This window comes from Platalea leucorodia (assembly GCF_965183815.1).
Source record: "Platalea leucorodia genome assembly, chromosome: 13".
Classification (NCBI taxonomy): domain Eukaryota; kingdom Metazoa; phylum Chordata; class Aves; order Pelecaniformes; family Threskiornithidae; genus Platalea; species Platalea leucorodia.
Window position 1 is genome coordinate 10,880,764 of NC_138835.1, and position 5,860 is coordinate 10,886,623.

The window sequence follows — 5,860 nt, forward strand, 5'->3', positions numbered from 1 at the left end:
AGATGTTTATCAGAGTGCAAATGGTAGGATGGAGGAACCTACACAGGCTTACGGCAGACAGCGTTTATAGGACTTGTTACTTGGGAGAAAAGCCCATATTTACACTCCATGGCTGTGTAGCTGGTTAGTGTTAACATTGCTTCTGTGAGCATAGGGGGAATTGTAGTAAATCTTCCAAGAATGGAGAGCTAGTTTCATCTTGTTTGACACAGTGTTTCCTGATAAGAGCTGCTGGGAAAATACTTCAGTTTTCTTGTCAGACCAAGCTTGCTGAGTTGCCAGGAGAGACTCTGAATCCACGAGGTCCTGAAAAAGAAATTTAAACAGCCAGGCTGTGGAGGGAGTAAACAGTGAACTGCAAAATGGCTGGACACCAGGGGCATCTTTCTGAAATACAGGCAAACCTGAAAAAAGTGTGGAAATGTCTCTGGCTCTGTCTGACAAAGACAGGTGAAGCTTTTAGTTTTCTCTATGATTCCTGTTTGTCCGTGTTGCTGGTTCCCCCCAGCTGTGCCTCTAGTGGGCTGCAGTCCGCAGGTGGAGCTGAGTGGCTGAGCTGGTTGATACTGGCTGAAATGTGCAGTAGCCAAAAACAATATATGTGGGGAAACATTGGGGAGTAAAGGTGACTCAAATGATGCTGTGTAGTTTAACGCCAAAAAGAAAAAGGACACAAAACCATTACAGGGATGTTCTTGGTTTTGGCTGAAGGGATTTGTGTTCATTGTAGCCTAGTCCTGCTGCAAATCTGATCCTTATTTTGTAGTTGCGGTTGGTGTTCCCATGTACCTGGGATTCTCTGATAATCCTACTGATGCTTCTTGGAATCAGTCTGTATTGCAAATAGCGTTGTTTTGAAAGTGCGTGTGTGCCAGCAAACATGGAGGCTTCTGTTCTAAAACCCCAAAGCCTGGATAATTCTTGAGCTCTTTTTGTGTGCATGAAGTCAAACCTCAGTCTAGTTTTTGGTGGAAAACCTGCACTAAAATTTTATGTCAACTTATGTTGCAAACCACAGACTGTGCATGGGCTCAACATGACTTGATTGCTAGTTTTTGCCTAAAGTTCTTTCAGACTCTGAAATTCAAGGGTTGCAAGCTCAGATAAAATAAAACAGACTTCCCATGAACCACAGTGAACTGAAGCCACTTATTTTCAACAAAACTGACGCTGGGTTGTGTTCAGTCCTGAACTTCACTGACTCCAGCAGAGGTAGAACATTTGCTGTGGATGTTTATTTTTAGCATCTCTGAAAATCCAGCCATGTGCATAGGAGCCTAGTGAGGATTTATTTGCCACCTGAACTGAAAAATATTTCCTGTATATCCAGCATGAAAAAAAAGTCAAAACATGAGTGCAGAGAGGGGTATGTTTGTACCATTTTATCTGCGTGAAGTAGGAAATATCCCTACATACCTGTCTGTTCACTGTGAACATTTCTTTTCAATCTGAATTTCTTCTTGCCAGAAAGGATAAGCACTTGTGGAAGAGAGCATACTCGTGACAGACACACACAGTGACAAACTTTTGAAAAATACATATCCCTAATTTTCTGAGCAGCTGTTTAAAACTAGATACATGTCAAAAATTACCCCAGTGATGTCAGCTCAGCCTCTTGCATTTTTCACTACCTGTCCCTGGGCAAATTCTGATCCATTGCCCTGCACAATCAGAGATGTGTTCCTTCTACAGATTAAAGTAGTTAAACTAAATGGGGGCTTGAATAAAAAAGTTTATAAATTAGCTATGAAGTTCTGTAAACATGTTTGCTGCTTTTTTTTTTAGATTTAATTGCAGCTCTAAATGTTTAATTCAGAGATTTCAACAGCAGACATAGCTAAGGATTCTGATGGGGCTGCTGCAGCACAGCCTCATGTCTGTCAAATGGACAGTGCTCCCAGAAAGAGCAACCCAGATTCCCCAAAAGACATCTATGTCAAATTGATGATGAGCTTGGCTGGCATCTTAGAAAGATCTTGAGATGACAAGATTAACCCTCAAATGCCCTGGGAGGCAAAGGGCATGCCATTTGAAAAGAGGGGCACACATATGATTTGGCGGATGGAAAAAGCTGCCAAGCTCAGCTAAATGCAAGTCTTCTATCACAAATGGTAATTTCAAAACTGGGGGAGGGGATGCAATTAATTCTGTTGGCTCTCAGTGTTTTTTCTTTGGGGGGTATGGTTTTTTTGGAATGTATTTGCTATGAAAATAACCACTGTGGAGTGCTTCATGAAAGTTACAGGCTGTGTAATATTTTTCAGGCAATATGTTGGGAGGTCCTGAGCATCTTCTTGCTAGGGTCTTGGAGCTTTTCTCCCTAACTGGGGAAATCCTTCATAGCAGGCACTTGGTGCTATTGGATACCAATGAGCCACCTTAAATATTCAACAGTAGGTCCTTGATGTTTCCCTGAAGAAAAAAAATAAGCATGAAAGAAAAACAATTGCCCTGATAGTGAAGGGAGAGCGGCTGGCTGTGTTTGAATCTGTGTGCTAATTGCTGCTATGCAGTGTCAGCAATGTGACTCCTGGTATGGAAAGAGCCAGTTCTTCCACTGGTGTAAACTGGTGGGTCTCTGCTGTAGTAGGTGGAGCAAGATTTATTTACACCAGAGGAAGAGCTGACCTTCATAAATTGTAAACAGTCTTTGACAGAAATATGTACCTGTGGCCTTGTCAGCTCTCAAAGGTTTTGTCAGTGTTGGTCTACTGGTAAACCTATTGGCAAACTTCCTCTAGCAAAGCCAGCAGAATTTTGTCCTTTCTGGCCTTGTATTCCAGTGTCTCCTATTACAGTAAGAAACCTAAAGAGCCATCTGACCAAAAGTGAATTTTGCTGTTAAGATTGTGTCCTTGGCATAGTTATGTTGGTTAGAAATTGCATGTCACTATATTTCTGAGTGGCTGTATTCTTAGCAAAGTTGTGTATTGTAGGCATGACTTGACATATGTAATAACAGCACCACTGGAAGGTAATTGACTGTCTCAGTGAATTTAGCTTTATTCCAAAGGAAAGCAAATGTTTCTAGAGCCATGAAAAAAATTTATATTCTGGCCTTAAATAGCTACTCTCTCTCTTTTAAACATACTTTTAGATGTGATAAAGATGTAGACTGAGGCAAAGATTTTGGGGTTTCTCTCATGATATTCATAGGTCTTAGTTTGAAAGTAGCCTTTTGAACCCAAATGTAAATTGTGTGCAAGTCTCGTATTGCTAGTGGTGTTATGAGAACGTTATAGCCCCCCGTGTTTTCCCCTGTTTCTTGGGAATTAATCAAGCATGCTCAAAACTTTATAAGGGATCAAAATAGATATTTAAGAGTGGATAAACACTGAGGATGTTTTATTCCTAAAAATGAGCAATAAATTGCCTAGAAATAATCACTGAAAATGTAAAAAGTATTTAATATCTGTTAGGCAGAAGCTGATGGACCTCAAGGCACTTTATTAACAATTAAGGAATATGGCTCCCGCATACTGCTGTGATTGATATCAGTGTCTCCATGTAAAGATGTGAAATACTAATGGAGGCTTCAATAGAAGAGTTAGGACTCTCCCGGGTATTTATCACATTGCTGTAGATTGGTGAGAAGCAGAAATTAGCAGCAAGTTGAAAAGGCTGTTGCATTTTCTCCCCTGCTCTATATTCTCATTTAAGGGACAACAGTTTTATTGGAGAGAATGAAGAGGAAATGGACTTGAAAATATAAGCTTTTATGAAAAAATGCATTTGGGAAAATTTGAGGACATCTGAAGGCCAGGTGGGGGCTTCTAAAAGTGGAAATCCGCAAAGTGTACAAGTTTCAGTTGGGGTTGCCGGCTGAGATCAGGCTTTAACAGAACTTAAAACTGTAAGTCGAGATAGTAAATGCAGCTCTGCAGCTGAGAGTGGCTCTCTGCAGCCTTTAGAGAGCCCTTCTTACAGTGCGGATGATGCCCAGGAGAATCGTGGCTGTGATTGAGATCCAGGGGATGAATAGCAGCCATTTAAGATAAATGCTTCCTATCGCCCTGTTCACTAGGATCATAAATATAGGTGACCAGCATATTAGCCTTTGATCTAACTCTGTGTGAGGACATCCACCATCTTTGGTTTTGTCTGTCATTAATATCTCGAAGTTCTAAACTGGCACAGACCACGGTGGTTTACAGCAAGTGAATTAGATCAATTAATTTCCAAAGCAAACCTAATGGGCATTTTAGAAGAGGATTTAATGTCTCATTTACTCTCTATAGCGATCTTGTTAAATGCCAATTAAGTATCTAAATATTTCTTACAACCTTAATGAATTAAATATAATAAGTAATAAATGATCACCAGTTTTTGCTAGCATGCTGAAGTCTGCTGTTAACTTTAGAGAATGAACATTAAATTTTTCTAGCATGCTTGTTTGTTTCAGTGAAAGAATTATTTTTAATAACTGGATAATGTTTAAGTAACATAATAACTAGCAGAATACAGACTTTTTTTGTCCAGTATGATAATGCCAACAAGGAAAAGTTGAGATTACCCTTAAGGGTCATATATTTGAATAAGTTTTTAAACTCATTTTGTTCATGAATTGTGCAAATACTTCTGTTTCTTCCAATTAGTTGCTTATATAATTAACCCCATTTTACATGCAATTGCACAGCTAAACTGAAAATTTGGCCCCATGTGTCTTCAAACTGATGAAAATAGTCTTGTGCAATTTGACAGTGCAGTAGCACAGATACCCTTTTCCAGGTGACCTTGGTGTCCTCCAAAAACATCTGTGACTTTTTTTTTATTTGCAGTGAATCACAACAGAATATATATGAGCACACACGCACAAATAAAATACTTGCAGGTGATTCTCCCCTCCCCCCCTCTTATATTTGGGCTCCATCCTGTCCTTCTATTATTTGTGAACCATATGCAAACATCAAGGAGATGATTTTTAATCATTCCTTTCTGTTATCTTCAAAGAGAAAGAAATCTTGCTTGTTGTTCTGGACAGACTGGTTTATGTCAAGATAAGAGGTGCATAAAACTGTAAAATCGTGCAAACAGGGTCAGGTAGGCTGATACAAAGGATGGGACTTTCACATGCCTAAGAATAACCCATGGAATAAAACATCAACTGCACACTTCCCACAGCAACGTACTCCTGTTGTTTCGGACCTATTGCGAATGGGCATCTTGGCAGTGAAAGATGTTTCATTCTTCCAAGGCCAACCCAGGTCTTGGGCCCTCTGATGAAGTGAATAAATTTAACTCTTCACAATGTGCTCCCTAAAGTTAGAAGAGACACCTCTCCTGCGATTATTTGGCACCCCATTACTACCATGCAAGAACAGTCTCAGTTTTCCAGCAGTATGAAGTGTCATGGTTGGCACTAGGTTTTTCAAGAGTGCTCCAGCACCTGAACTCAGTGGGTGAGTTTCCCCGGGTTGTGCTGAGCTGTTGGGGCGATGGGAGCTGTGCCAGGCACTAAGCTTTCTTACAGGCTTGCCTACAGCTTTATGTTCCTCTACGAATGCTATTACAAAAACTGGCTTGTGGGTTTTTCATGGTCTATTCCCAGACCAGGTGCTCTTAAGAGTATTCTTCAGGTATTATTTCTAAGAAGCGTCTCTGTATGCTGTATTAAAGAGAATACAAAGGTGTTTTAAAATTCTTTTTTTTTAAGCAGTGTCCTCCCTATTTATGTCAGCAATTAGTTTATTCTTAAAAGAAAGGAGGAAAATATAAAAAGCAGCACACAAGCACTCAAACTGTGCAGCTCCCTAAGTGCTTTTTTTCCAATTTATGAAACAAACAAAACAAAAAAATACCTTCCGAAGTTAAACTAATATGAAACAGCCCCAGCATTTGAACTTGTCGCACGAAGCTGGTT